The 16549-nt window shown below is 36.9% G+C and overlaps 1 protein-coding gene across 2 annotated transcripts in view; it reads right to left on the bottom strand.

The window, feature by feature from the left end:
* NKAIN2 (sodium/potassium transporting ATPase interacting 2) overlaps window positions 1-16549 on the bottom strand; it is a 977119-nt gene that overhangs the window by 159644 nt on the left and 800926 nt on the right. The gene's annotated exons all lie outside the window — the stretch shown is intronic.

Genomic DNA, 16549 nt, shown 5'->3' with positions numbered 1-16549 from the left:
ATGAGGAAACAGAACTTCAGTAACACTATAGACAAAATGGACCTAGCAGACCTAGAGAACAGTCCAGCCAAGAGCAGTAGAATACTCATTCCTCTTCAGTGCACACGGACATTCTCTGGTAAGTCACATGTTAGGTAACAAAATAAGTCTTCACAAATTTAAGAAGAGTTATATTGTTATTTCCACCCATAATGGAATAAAATTAGAAATCAATAGCATAAGGAAAACTGGAAATTTCACAAATACATGTAAATTGGACAACACACTCTTCAACATCTACTGGGTCAAAGAAGAAATGGAAAGAGAAATTTGAAGCTATGTTGAGACAATGGAAACAAAACATTCTGTACAGCAAAATGTACAGAACGCAGCAAAAGCAATACTAAGAGGGAAGTTTATAGAAGTAAAGGCTCACATTAGAAGAGAAGAAAGATCTCTAATAAACAGTCTGACTTTATACCTTAAAGAACTAGGAAAATAGGGGCACCTGGGTGGCTCAGTCTGTTAAACATCCAACTTTAGCTCAGGTCATGATCTCAAACCCCACATCAGGCTGACTGCTGTCAGTGCAGAGCCTGCTTCAAATCCCCTGCCTTCCTCTCTCTCTTCCCCTAACAGGGTCTCTCTGTCTCTAATGTAATTAAACATTAAAAAGAAAAAAGAGCTAGGAAAACAAAACATAAACTTAGAAGAAGGAAGAAAATAATAACAATTACAGCAGAAATAAACAAAGTAGAGAATAGAAAAATTTTTGAAAAAAATAACAAAACTAAGAATTGGGTTTTTAAAAACATCTACAAAGTGGATAGACTAACCATGAAAAAATAAGGATTCAAATAAAATCAGAAATGAAAGAGGAAACTTGACAACCAATGAATGCCACAGGAATTAAAAGGATCGTGAGAGGGTATTATAAAAAAAGTATATGCCATTGAATTTTATAGCCTAGAAGAAATGGATTAATTCATAGAAACATACAACCTACTCAGGCTGAATCATGAAATAAATAGAAAACTTTAACAGACCTGTAACTGGTAAGGCAACTGAGTTACTAACCAAAAAACTCCCAGAAAAGAAAAGCTTAGGACTAGATGCCTTCACTGGAGAATTCTATCACACATTTAAAGAAGAATGATAATTTTTCTTTAATACTCCAAAAAAATTAAAGAGGAGAAAAACTTCCAAATGTATTTCATGAGGTCAGCATTATCCTGATACCAAGGTATCTTAAGCATGTGGGCTGTTATAACTGAATACTATAGACTGGGAGGCTTATAAGCCACAGAAATTTGTTTCTCAGAGTTCTAGGGGCTGGGTCCTAGATCAATACCCCAGAAGACTCAGTGTCTGGAAAAGCTCACTTTCTGTTTGTACCCTGCTGATTTTTCCCTGTGTCCTGACATGACAAAGAGGGTGAGAGAGATCTCTGGTGTTTCTTTTATAAGGGCTCTAATCTCATTCATGAGGGCTTCACCTTCATGATCTAATCACCTCCCAATGACCCAGTCCCCCAGTAATATCACACTGGCAGTTAAGATTTCAATATATCAATTTTGGAGGGCACAAACATTCAATCCATAACATTCTACTCTGGTCCCCCCAAATTTATGTCCTTCTCATACGCAAGATACATTCTTTCCATCCCAGTAGACCTAAAATTTTTAACTAATTCTAGCATAAACTCTAAAGTCTAAAGTCCAAAGTCTTATTAAAAATCACAGTAGTCTGACATGAGTAAAACTCCAGGAACAGTTCATCCTGAGGCAAATTTCTCTCCAGCTATAAACCAATGAAACCAAAAAGTCATGTACTTCCAAAATAAAATGATAGGGTAAGCATAAGATAGACATTCCCATTCCAAAGGGAGAAACAGAAAAGAGGAAAGGGTTATGGTCCCAAGTAAATCTAAAACCTAACAGGCAAATTCTTTAGACCATAAGGCTTTAAAGCAATCCTTTTTGATTCAGTGTTCCACTGTTTGGACCCACTGTGGTGACAGTTATTTCTCTCTGGCTCTTCTGGGCAGAGGTTGTATACCAAATGATAAAGCCATGGCCCTAATGGTTTCAGATGGTTCCACCTCCATGGTTCTGCTTGTTACAGCTCACACTGCAGTTCTCTACAGAGTTCCCACCTTTGAGGCAGTGGGCAGAGGCATCCTGGCCCACATTAATCAGAAAGGCAGCCCCACCCTTTGAGACTTCTCTCTATCTCCCTACTCCGCACCATCCCTTACTCTGTGAACCTGTGGTAGAAGTAGCAAACCTATCTCAGAATTGCCTTTAAGAGAGTACTTCTTTCCTTGTCTTTAAGAATGGAAACTGGCTTCCCTTGAGGTGACTGATTAAGTTGGTATTGATATCCATACTAATCTCTTTATCAAACTGTTGCTTGACCACACCCTTAGTGGTCTCTTTTGAGCACATTTTCTCATGTTTTAAGATTTGACCAGCTGTGTATTTTCCAAATAGTTAAGTTCTGGTTCCATTTTATTTAACAATTTCATCTTTAAACTATTTCTTTCTTCTTGCATTTTACTATTAGTAGGCAAGAGAAACCACGTTGCTTCTTCATAAATTGCCTTAGAAATCAGAGCTAAATAGCCAATTTCATCACTCACAAGTTTTATCTTCTACAAAGCACTAGAATATAAACACATGTCAGCCAAAATTTGTTGCCGCTTTATGCCTTATCCCCATTTACCAATAACATTCCCCATTTCCATCTGAGACTTCATCAAATCTTTCCCATCCATATATATTCTCTAAAAAGAAGCTTTTTCTATAGCTAGCTTCTTTTCTTTCTGAGGCATTACTAGAATTGCCTTTAAAATTATGTTGCTAACAATTTAGGTTTTTTCTAGCATGTACCTCAAATTCTTGCAGCCTCTACTCATTACTCAGTTCCAAAGTCATTTTCACATTTTTAGATATTTGTCACAGTAGCAATTTCCACCTTAGTTGGTTCATGCTATTATAACAGAATACTATAAATGGATGGCTTATAAACAACAGAAATTTATTTCTCGCAGTTCTAAGACTGGAAATCTAAAATCAAAAACTGACATTTGGTGAAGGTGTGCTTCTTGTTTGCAAGAAGCTGACTACCTGTGTCTTCATATGATAGAAAGGGTAAGAAAGCACTCTAGTGTCTCTTTTACGAGGGCACTCATCTCAGTCATGAGGGCTCCACTCTCAGAACCTTCTCACCTCCTGAAGTCACCATCTCCCAATGGTATCACATTGGGGGGCTGGATTTCAACATATCCATTTTGAGGGAGAATACAAACATTCATCCATGACACAAAGCCAGACAAACACACATAAAAAAATCACAAGCCAGTGTTATCTCTGATGAATCTAAATGCAAAAACCCTCAATAAAGTATGAGAAACATAGCAATTCAACCGTTCATTAAAAGAATCATATACCATGAGAAGGAGGGATCCAAGGATGGTTGAACATACAAAATCAAACAATGTGATATGTCACATTAACAGAATAAAGAATAAAAATTTTGTAATTATCTCAACAGATTCAGAAGAAAAAAACATGGACATAATTCAGCACCCCTTCATGATAAAAACACTCAACAAACAAGAAACAGATAAACATAATAAAGGGCATATATGAAAAGCCCACAGCTAACATTATACTCAGTGGTGAAAAACTGAAAGGTTTACCTCAAAGCTTGGGAACAAAACAAGGATATGCCCACTCTCACTGCTTAAACTTAACATAGTATTGGAAATCCTAGCCAAAGCTAAGAAAAAGAAATAAAAGGCATCCAAATCATAACGGAAGAAGTAAAATTATTCTCATTTGCAGATGAATATGTTCTTATAAATAGAAAATGTTCAAGATTCCACAAAAAACCCCGATTTATTATTATAACTCATAAATGAATTCAGCAAAATTGAGGACACAAAATATAAACATACAAATATAATTGGTATTTCTTTACACAAACAACAAATTATTTGAAAAGAAAATTAAGAAAATAATTCCAAGTCGGGAGATGGTGGGGGCCACTGAGCAATGCAATCCTTATCAAATTCCCGATAGTATTTTTGGCAGAAATAGAAAAAAAAAACAATTCCCAAAGTTTATGGAACCACAAAAGATCCCAGATAGCAAGAGAAATCTTGAGAAAGAGGAACAAAGTTGGAGACCTCACACTTTCTGACTTCAAAACAGATCACAGAGTAATAGTAATCAAAACAGCATGGTACTGGCATTAGGGACAGGCCTATAGACCAATGGAACAGAATAGAGAGCCCAGAAATAAATACATGCATATCCAGGCAACTAATCTTCAATAAGGGTGTCAAGAATACACATTGGGGAAGGATAATCTCTTCAACAAATAAGTTTTGGGAAAACTGGATATCCACAGGCAAAGGAATGAAATTGGGCCCTTATCTTACACACCACACAAAAATCAACTCAAAAGTAATTAAAACTTTACACATTAAAAACGTACACCTGAAACCATAAAACTAGAAGAAAACACAGGGGGAATAATTATATATCTTATATATACTATAAGATTTCAGTTATATGAGGTCTTTAAAAGAGTCTAACCTATAAAAGCAGAAAGTAGAATCATGTTGCCAGGTGTTGAGGTGAGGGGAATATTAGGAATTGATATTGAGTAGGTACAGAGTTCTGCCAAGCAAGATAAAAGAGTTCTAGAGATTGCCTGTACAACCATGTACATAAAGTTAACAATATTGTATTGTACAGTTAAATTTTGTTGAGGATAGATTTCATGTTATATGTTTTTTACCGCCAAAACCAGCAGTTATCCTAATTATAGTCAGAAACCCAACGAGTTAAGCCTATTGCAGATGAGAAAACTGAGGCTTAGGAAGGTGCCTAATGTTTGTCTCTGTACCCCTTGCACACAGCTTCAACTGTCTGAAATGGTGAATCCTCTCCCTTGCCACCCACATTTTTTCAAACTTACTCAATATCCAGTTACACCTACCTCACTCAGTCCTCTCCCTCATTCCATACTCACTAAGGCTCATGGTCAAAGACTTTCTCTCTCTTTTATTATCTCTCTCTTAATATCCCTCAGGGAGCCTTGAAGAATATTTGGTGTACTATAATTACTAGTTAAAGATCAATCTAACTGCTTTTGTGGAACATAAAGATGTTCCAAGTAAAGGTCCTCTTTTGTTCTTTGGAACTAAAGATATTTTCCCTCATTCTTCCAATTTTAACAACATACAGTGGAAAGCACTGTCCCATAAGTCATAAAGTAGAAACTTGATTGATCGACAGAGATTCAGTAGCAGACATAATTTAGCAAAACCCAGTCTGGGCTTTTTCCAGAAAATTTCTTCTAATATCTTAGAAAGGTGAAGGAGAGGGAGACAGTTCTCACATTCAACACTCTTGGAGAGTACTTTGGCAGGAATTTATTTTGTGCCCAATATTGTAAAAAATCATCATCTTAATGATGCAGGTGAAAATAATAGAGGAAATTTAGTTTCTTGGCTCACAGGATTTGATTTCCTCTATTAACTAGAGGCATGCATCATTGCAGATTTGTAATTCCTTCATCTCATCTCTCTGAATCTTAGAGCAATATCTGTAAGTCCCAACAAAGAGTGTTAATGAGGCACAAAATGATGGTCAATAAACTTTTCTCCTTCAGAGTAAGAATCTAGTCAGTGATAGAGAAGTTGAGGATGGTATTCGAGTTCACCTTTTAAATATTTAGGCCAGTTTCCTGACTCTTTTAAAATTGTGTTCACTGTCAAGATAAAGCTGAACATTGTATTATTGTTCTTGGTGGCCAATCTAATATTAAAGGTAACTGTCCCTCTCTGTACTTAATATGACCTCAATTTGTTACTACCTGGATTGCTTCCAGAGTCATCCATAATTTAATTATATTTATCCCAGCTCATCTAGAAGAGCTCAAAATGAAATGGTGACTTTGGTCTGTGAGGTCAGAATCAATAGCCATTAAAAGAATGAGGGGATTTTTAAATCTAGGGGGAAAAAACAAGTACTTAAAATATCCCTTGCATCAGCCTCAAAATTCTGGGTGCTCAGACAATGCAGATATGGTGGAATTTTATCACGATGTGCTATGCAGCTTTATTGCCTGGAAAGGTAGGAGTTAATGTAGGAGTTGACTGTCTACCAGAATACGAGTTAAAAGTTCAGCTTTCAGAGTATTTTAGACTTGCATGGCACATTTAGAGAGGCAGACAGATCCTGAAGAAAGACTGAAATAGATGAAATCTATAAGATAAGAAGAAAATTCTATGTAGGCCAAATGTATGAGTTTCTCTAATCATGTCATTGGCATCATGTAAATGCCAGACACCATTTATATACAGCTTAGATATAGCAGATGTTGGCATTTAAGTATAGGTTGCTTGAGAGAAAATTGCCCTTGAATGGAAGAGGAAGTTTACTAGCAGAGAAAAATGATTTTCTCAGTTAACAGTTATAAGCCCAATAATAGAATTGTTTTCAACCAGAGGTTGTGGGGTGGGAAAGGAGGAGAGATATAATGATACTTCAATTCCAATCTAAAAAAGAAAAAAAAATCAGCTTCAGTTGAAATTGCGGATGTGTGGGTTGTATACATAGAACCTTCTCCTCCCCTCTCCTCTAAACCTCAAGGCTTCATGTTAAATGGAACAAATCACATCCTTCGTGGTTCTGCTCTGTTTGGTACAGCTGCTTGCTGCAGGTGGTGCCCTAAAAATATATTGTTTGTTTATTTTGCAATATAGCAGTCTGCAGAGTGGTACCTAAAAGTGCAACGGCTCCCTTCTCTTTCTGTCAGTGAACCAAATGATGAAAGACTGAAACCTCCGCCAAACCTAGCATGAAAAGGCCCAAATAAGAGGCACAGGTTGTGCTTGAGGCTCAGCTTCTGATAAGTTCCATTTTCTTTGGATTCATGAAGCTGACAAGCAGACTATCTGTCATCAGAGCCTCTGACTGGGTTTCAGCGAAGCAAAGCCAAGCAACAAACAGCCTTTGTTGGGAGAATCATCGCCCTTCTCTGGAGATTAACATCTGTAAGCATCTGGGGTTTAAAGGGAAAAAGAATCTGTAATGGATCACAAAGGGAAATAAAAGTGAAGATTAATCTCAGGTAAATGTTCATGCACATATATTTAAATAGAGCTTTCAATAATTTTTAATGTATAAGGTAAATGTCCCAATAATTTTTCCAGCCACACTGGCAGGGCACGTACAGTGAACCCTGTTTACCTCACAGAGTTGTTGACACAACACAATAACTTGCACGTGAAAATGTTTTATACACTCTAGTTAAAATGATGCACAAAACTATATTTGCATTAAAATCATCCTTAAATTCCTCTAACTCAAACTCCGATTAAGTACCACAGCAGCTCTAAAGCTTTAAGACCATTAGTTTGAACCCCTAAAATGTGGGCATTGTGTGGCTATGTCACGTATCCTAATTCACCTCAGACTCACAATTAAAGGACAGTAAAGGAGTGTCTAAACATATTTTCTCATTTAGTTTTGGCCAAAACATTTTTTAAAAATTTATTTCATTTTACTTTTTGCGAGACAGAGCACGAGCAGGGAAGGAGCAGAGAGAGAGGGAGACACAGAATCCAAAGCAGGCTCCAGGCTCCAGGGAGCCTGATGAAGGGTTCGAACCCACAGATGTTAGGATGCTCAACTGATTGAGCCACTGATGTGCCCTTACTATCGTTTTGGTGTTCAGCTTTCTTTGATGACTTGTCTCTAATCTTTAATTTGTAAGCAACACAGACCTTCCTAAACTTGTAGACTAAGCACATTGCTGAAAATGAATACATGGACAACAATTGAGTCACTGGAAATTTTTTGTACCTCACAGGATAATTTCACTTAAAATTGATTTTTCCTGTAACAGATATAGGAGATTAGGACTAAATCAACCTAAATATAATATGTGACTAATAGAATGGTATAAAATTTAGAAATTAGAAAAAAGAGAGAGAATCTACCCATAATTCTGCAGTGAAGATATCAATAGAGTTATGGAAAATGGGTAGGAAAAGTTAAGATAAAAGACTGGGACTGATAGTTAAATGACACTGGAAAGTGAGGGGTAAAAGAAACAATTTGTATTTATAAATTTGCTGATCAGAAGCTGATTAAACTTAAGAGGTGGAGAGACTAAGAATCAGTAAGGAGAGCAGAGCAAGGTAGACATTTCAGAATAAAAGAAGAGATGAAGAAAGCTAATATATCCTTGGAGCCATGACACTCTCTTATTCAGTCCTTGACTTTGCAGCCATATTTGCAATTAGCCTTGACCAAAATCATCACATGACAAATAGCTGCTTTATTAGGTACAATAACATAAAATATTGTGAATAAAGTTAGGAGGAAATTACAAGTGATAAACATATGGGAGCAAAAAGTTGTGGTCTTGGTTCTCAACAAATTTAATTATGGTTCAGAGTCAGAAGAAAGGTCAGAGATGAACAAATGGCAGACTCAAGATAAATGCAGCCATGATGCCACAAGGGCAGGAATAAGCAGGAAGATAATGAAGACTAGGAGTCATATACCTAGTTGTTAAGAAGACTGTGTGAGTTGACAATAGTAGGGTTTAAAATCCTATTTATAGGATTGGTAAATACAAAAGGTGCAGAAGGAACATTACAGATTGCTCTTTTCCTACTATGTAAACATTATTTAGCTTAAGTGTGTTTGCCCATATTTTTATTCTTTTTTACTCAAGTATAACATGCCAAACAATAAATTATCCCTCATATTATAGTGATCATTATAAATCATCTTTACAACCTTCCTTTGAAAATGCCTTGCTGTTATTTGAAAACACTTACACATACTACTATTATTATTCTACCACTGTGTTTAGAAGTTCCAGTGAAGAGGAAATTGCCATCAAAGACATTTCTTAAGAATTTTTTATCAGAATAATTGATCGTGACTGGAAAGACATCCTAGAAGACAATGATATTATATATTACAAAGAAAGATGGTAACCTTTTATTCAAGGACAATAGCTTATCATGTTTTTCAAAAAGTACTCTATTTTGGGATATTTACATATATTTTTTTCCTTTGGATTGGAAATAACTCATGATTTATTATACATTACTATTTATTCTGAAATTATTTTATTTTATTTTTAAAGTTTATTTATTTATTTAGAGAGAGCAGGAAGAAAGAGAATGCAAGCTGGAGAAGGGCAGAGAAAAAGAGAGTGTCCTAAGCGGGCTACTCACTGCCAGCGCAGAGCCTGACACAGACCCAGTCCCATGAGCCATGAGATCATGACCTGAGCCAAAATCAAGTGTCAGACACTTAACCGACTGAGCCCCCCAGGAGTCCCTTAAATAATTTTATAACTAAAAAATTAAATATAAGAAATTGGATTGTATATGGTCCTTTGCACAATTTCAGACAATTTAACTTAAATCACATATCATAAAGAAAACCTAATTAATGGTGGTATGTTGCAGCTTGTAGTCCTCACTACCATCTTCAATATGCTGATAATTTTATTGTACAATGTGTCCAAGCATTGTCATAGATCAAACAATATTACACTTTGGGGGTAAATAAGTGCTTTCAACATTATGTAGAGAAGCAGATATTGCACACTGATGATAATGGTTGATATGGGATAAAACTTACCCCTGTGTAGACTAGTGTGTTGGTACAGTAAATAGTATCACATTGGCTTTACGAATCACAGTCCTATCTGGGGAGTAAGTAAACTTTGTAAGATTTAGTTCATTTTTGCACATCGCTGTGAGTTAGTTTGAAAAAATAATAGTATTTTCAATAAGCAGTGGAAGATACTGAACTAAGGAGAAAATAAATAATACCACCTTTATTGTTTCCAGGCAATTTCTTAAGAATTATACCATTTAGTTCATAATTACAAAATAGTTTATGATACAGCTGGGTGTAAGATTTAAGGATTGTTACTCCCAGATTGTGAATATTTTACCTTATATTTCTGACTTTGCATGTAGGGAATACTGGAGCATATTAAAAGCAAAAAAGTCCTAGACTTAATTTGTCTTTAGAGGGTACTCAAGTTCTTGCACTCTGCTTGTTCATGGACTCACAGAACTACTCCCCAATTTACAAGGGCACCTTTCAGAAATAAAGCAAAATAAAATAAGAACCTTATAACGGATTACTCAGGGTTAATTTTAAAAAACCTTGGTTGATGATTGTGGATAAGACATCAGGGTGCTATGTTCTGAGTGACAGTGTTGAGATAACTTTATTACTGTCTAGAGGAATTGAAAATAGGTTAGAAAGTTACACATGTGCCTATTTCAGAAGCATTGATAGGTCTTTATATTTCTTACTATTTAGGAATAAGCGCAGTTCAGGTTCTAAAATTAATTTGTGGAATGTTGCTTATATGCTTTGCAGCACTCAATTGTGCCAAGGAATGTCCATTCCCAATCTATTCACTGCCTTCATTCTCCTATTTCAGTAACCATGCCATTGGAAAAATCCCTCGTTTGCAATTGTAATTTGGTTCTTCTTCCTATGATTTTGTGAATATTTTAAACACTATTCTGATGTTACAGAAAGACAAATCACATTTATTTCATTTACTGGGTTACTACTCTTTGACAAGTAGGTCTATGTATCTGGGTATCCAGAAGAAGTAGAGTTGGAACAGCATATGTGACATTCAGAGCCAAGCAGCAAAGCCGTTGACCCAGCATAGGAGCTAGGAAAGAAGCCAAGTGCTTGTCATTCTGTCCATTTCTATCACAGGCAGCAAGCATTTCTGTCCTAAGATGAAAACTATTGTAGAGTCATGGACACTGGACTAGGAATCAGAAGACTCGTTTTCAGTCCAAGTTCTTCACTGACTTACTCTTTAGTGTCGAGATATGGCAGACACAGTGTAGGTCTGCAGATTCAGTACTTGATAATAGGATAGACCCTGCAGTAATGGAAGGGAAATGACTCTCAAGTCCCAGGAACAAGCTGATGGAGCAGCTGGAGTTGAGGCACCTTTTTAGTATTACAGAATCTTTTTTTTTTTTTTAACCAAACACCATGTGTTTCTGAGAACTTTAAGACTATAGAGGGATGAGTAGCAATAAGAAAGGGAAGGCATTGATATTTCTGATGAAGATTTTCAAAACTACTCCCACATAGGCCATACCTCAAGCCTTAAGGGCACCTAATTTCCAGAAATAGGTCATGTTTATGGTACTCCATTAAACAAGCGAATAAATCGTTTCTATTCTCAGCCAGCATTAAGAACCACACCAAGAGGGGTGCCTGGGTGGCTCAGTCAGTTCAGCATCTGACATCAGCTCAGGTCATGATCTCACGGTTCATGGGTTTGAGCCCCACATCGGGCTCTGTGCTGACAGCTAGCTCAGAGCCTGGAGACTGCTTCGGATTCTGTGTCTTCCTCTCTCTCTGACCCTCCCCTGCTCATGCTGCGCCCCCCCAGAAATAAATAAAACACTGAAATTTAAAAAAAAAAAAGAACCATACCGAGAGAGAGAGAGAGAGAGAGAGAGAGAGAGAGAGAGAATCTTATGCAGGCTCCACACTACTGCAGAGGCCAACACAAGGCTTGATCCCATGACCCTGGAATCAAGACCTGAGCCAAAATCAAGGTGTCAGGTGCTCAACTGACTGAGCCACCCAAGTGCCTCAAGAGTCACTGTTTTAGTATAATGATCTTCAAGCGTTTCTACTTCCACATGTTCTGGAAAGAAATTTTTAATTCACTTGAAAACTGTATGCATTTGAAATTGATGTGTGATATTTTTAATTATTATTTTTTATTTTTAAAATGCATTCTATTTTTTTAAGTAGTCTTGACACCCAACGTGGGCCTCAAAGTCATGACCACGAGATCAAGAGTCACATGCTCTACCAACTAAGCTAGGCAGGCACCCCCTCACCATTAGTTTAAAGAGCGGTAATGGGCTATTTATTTCAGCATATTATGTATATTAACATATTTTAAAGAGACATATTAGTCTTTGAAACACATTCAATGAAATTTGAATACTTCTGTGATGTGAAATTCACCTTCTTTCAATTAAAAACACTCATTCCCTAGGGGCACCTGGGTGGCTCAGTCCGTTAAGACTTCAGCTCAGGTCATGATCTCACGGTTTGTGGGTTCAAGCCCTGCGTTGGGCTCTGTGCTGACAGCTAGCTCACAGCCTGGAGCCTGTTTCAGATTCTCTATCTCCCTCTCTCTCTGACCCTCCCCTGCTCATGCTGCCTCTCTGTCTCTCAGAAATACATAAAAACATTAAAAAAAAAAACATGCATCCCTTCAAAATGATGCAGGTTCACAACTCAGATTCACTATTTAATAGCAATGTTGTAAGCTACAGCAATGTCATAAGCTACATTCAAATCAGGACCCAAATCTCTGACAACCAAATCTTTGTGCATATGTCTTTCCAGATTAAAGAAGGAATCAAAGTGCAGTGTGATCAATAAGACAACTCATTTTCATCCATGAACCACACAGTCAGTAACATCCAAAGAAATACTCCTGGGCCATTCCCAGCACAATCCCACAGTAACTTAGATATATGCTCTCAAAGTTTTGAAAATTTCTCACCAATGGTATTCCTAGGCAAGTCTGCCCAAGCCATATGGCAAATATATATCATTATTAACTGGGAATAACTGGAAACATCTGTGTCTCCAACCATTTGAAGGCTCATGTTTTATCTTCAAAAAATGTTACCACAATTTTTTGAACAATGTTTTCTATCATTTCATATACTTTAAAAATACAAAGTTTTCCAAATAAAGAAGAGATATGACTAAAGGATGAACTTGACAGAGATCCTATTTTTATCTATGAACAGTTCACCAGATATTAGAAATTGTTCTAAAGTCTTTTATAAGTCCTTGCTAATTTGTATATGGTTTCTAAGCCAATTTTAATAGTTTGGGGAAACGGCTAGCTTAATTACATTTTTACCAATATCCTCTGCTGATATACTAAATATATTACTCATCAATCCACTGTGAACTCTGAAGTATGTTGGAAGTAATAGAAATAAAGGGAAACAAATCCCAGCAATTTTGGTTGGAGAGGCACATCTCACATTTAGAGATATTGGTCCTCTGGAGGTAACCAGAAAAAAGAGGGATTCAATATTTGTTTCTGTTTTGTTTTTTGTCCAATGTATTATTTGAAATTGTAACATACATTTTAAAATATAAACTTACTTCAGTACTGATAAATATTTTTCCCTTAAAGCTTCATTTATTTTCATTTCCTTGTAAAACATCCTCCATTTTCATTGTATTGGTTAGGGGAAGTGAGGTATAGTGTGTGCATAACAAGTATGAGGCACACACACCTCCATGCCCCTAACCCATGGCAGACATGGCTAATCAATCATGGCATTCTTTGCCACTGATGAACTTGTACTTGGGGGGGGGGGGTTCAGGAATTCATTTCCAACCAGCTGTTGCTGGCATGCAGGTTGTAGTCCATTTCCTATCCTTGGTACCAGAGAAAAACTTGGGTCAGCATGTCCCTCCTCTCTACGAGCTAAGACATCTCAGGAGAGGCTTTCAACCTGTTTTGCAGCCCTCACAGCACGGTTACCCAAATCAAAAGATTTAATTCCTGTGAACACATTTTGTAAACCATGCAGTTGCAATCACACATTGTTTGAAGAAATCGGCTTAATTCTTTTGTAATGCGAACAACACCATCTCTGTAGCTGATCTCCTCTCTGGCTCTTCCCATACATATTTATTTGATCTATTTTGTCAGTGTGGATTTTTTTCTTGCTTTTATTAAAACCGTGCACACCTGTATTCCTTTTGAATGCGGCATCTGATACTAACTAGAAGAAAATGCTTCTGAAGGAGGAGAGGGCTCAAGTCTCACACCTGGCTCATCATTATGGTGTTCTGGCAGTCCTCTCTGCTCGGCTGGAGGCTGTGTGATTAATAGCCCCTCTTCCCAATTATGTGGATATTATACTTGTCTTCTTTTGGCTGTAGATGGAAGATATCTTATGTATGTGTGATGCAAATGTGGGCTTTGTGAATGCTAATTTCCAAATCACCTAGGAGTTGATTGGCAGAAAACCGAACAACAGGGTGACAGGATTGCCAGGGGTCAGGAATCTGTGAAAGAAAGGCTGAGTGAAGTCGGAGGAAATGAGCTAGAGAGATCTGGAGTGAGTCAAGAGCTGTAGCTGGGGAAGCAGCAGTTTGTGAAAGCAGATCCAAGCCAGATACCCAGGAAGAGAGGGCAGCTTCAAAGACTGGTGGAAACAAGGAGAAGCAGGGATTTAGCTGACTTTACAAAAGGCAGGATGGAGCTAAGAAGACAATATTATGTTATACACTGCACAAATTGTATTCTCTGTATTGTCTACCACACCCCCAAAATATACCTATGTTCACCTGGTTTGTATCCTGAGGAACCGCGCCCTATTTTTGATTGTGACATCATCAAGGTCAGGGATCTTGTCATTTGCTTCTCAAGATGCCAACAGGGGACAAGCGCTCAGGAAGTGTTCTTCATTGGACTGACTGACTTGAACATTGAATTGTTTGGAGGCTCATTTGCATAACATGTAAAGTGGAGGAACAGAGATTGAAGACACTATTCCATCTCTTTTTATTTTATTTAAATTTTTAAGTTTATTTATTTATTTTTGAGAGAGAGAAAGAGAGAGAGAGAGTGAGACTAGGGGAGAGGAATAGAGAGAGGGGGAGAGAGAATCCTAAGCATACTCAACACTATCAGTGCAGAGCCGAATGCAGGGCTCAAACTCACGAACTGCGAGATCATGACCTGAGCTGAAATCAAGAGCGAAAAGATTAACCGAATGAACCACTCAGGCGCCCCGACACTATTCTGTCTCTTAACCATGAGAGTAGAAGTGATTAGAATGACTATAGGAAAATCTAGTTGGAAGGCTTCCTATAAGTACGTGGAATAAATTGTTCAAGATAAGTCCCATTTTGGTTTCCCTTCTAAAACTCTAGTTAAGAAATGCTAGGTTTCCTGTACAGCAGGTGCTATATGGCAAGCCCAAAGACAAAAGTGTCTTTGAAAATTCTCCAAGTAACTGGCTTGGGTACACTGCCACTAACTTAGTGTCAGGTGATCCATAGTGAGACTTGACAAAGAAAAATGCTTGCTGGTACAGAACAGGTGGAAAGGGGGAGAGGTAAAGATGCTGCATCTTGTGATCACTTTCTCAACCTATTTCTCCACTCAAATAGGGATAGCTTGAAATACTGGTCACATGTTTTCTTAAGGACACTCTTTCTATCTTCTTTACACTCTTATCACTTGGCATTTACAGATAATTTTGCTTATGTAAAAATATTTTTTCTTTGGGTAGTAGCTCAGCCTCAACATATAATTCCATGTCCATATATATATATGTGTACATATACATATATATATACACATATATATATTTAGCAAATTACCTGTGTGCCAAAATTTTATGTGGGTTTAAAAACTTCTGTGGATATAGTGTCTACATACACACATTGATTCAACTCTCTAAAATGGTCACATATAAACTATCTGTGTGCATAAACTATATCCTTGTAACATCCTTGACATATAAGTGGAAGTTTTCCAAAATCTGTGGGTACAGTAAAAAAGGAAGTTCCAATGAGGGAATTTTTATCTAAAAGCACTCTCTACCATACAATCTGTCCCCAAATACCAGAAACATTTTATTTTTCTCTTTTGAGAATGAACACTTCATCTAAATCGGATTTTAACTAATGAAGTGATTTTTTTTTTATCCCGTCAAATCTAACTTATTTTTATTTCAAGATAATTAAAATGAACAGTTCTAGAGTTGAAGACTATTACGGAAGGGTGTATTAGTTAAGAAGTGTCTCAGGTTGCACATATTGAAGGAAGAGTACTCGATACTTCAGCTAAAACATAATTCAAATTTGTGGAAATAATTTATGCTGATGACCTAAAATTTATATTCTCCCTCCTTCCTGATCATTTTGTGGTTGGGTAGGTCCGTATGACTAGTTGGGATTATTTTGTGGTTAGGTGGGACTAGTGAGATGAGCTACGAACAATGAAATTCTCTTTCCAAGGAGAAGAATGATATGCCAATGTTGACACTCCAGATATATCTTTGTTCCCTGGCATGCCAACCTATGATGGTTGAGATGCTGGCTGCTCCACCAACCTTGTTTTCTTAGTGACAGTGACACTGGCAGAAGTCTATACTGATCCATAAAAATAAACCTTTATGGTTTTTAGTCACAGAGATTTGGTAATATTTACTAGCACTTAGTCCATTGTAATTTATGTGTGTGTATGTGTATGTATGTTTACACGTGTATATATACTCTTCCTTTTAAAAAATATAATAACTATATATTAGTTACATAATCTAATACATACACATTCTCATGGTCTTTGGTTGTTGTTGTTGTTCTAGAAGAATTTTATGTAAATTAATTGATACCATTCTATCCAGAACTTGTTATTTAAGACTTGTGAGTTAATATCCTTCTCAAAGTAATTAACTAAAGAA

Source organism: Crocuta crocuta, unplaced genomic scaffold, assembly GCF_008692635.1.
Source record: "Crocuta crocuta isolate KB4526 unplaced genomic scaffold, BGI_CrCroc_1.0 scaffold230, whole genome shotgun sequence".
NCBI classification, from domain to species: Eukaryota; Metazoa; Chordata; class Mammalia; order Carnivora; family Hyaenidae; genus Crocuta; species Crocuta crocuta.
Note: the sequence above shows the minus strand (reverse complement) of the source record. Positions and strands in the feature narration are given on the sequence as shown.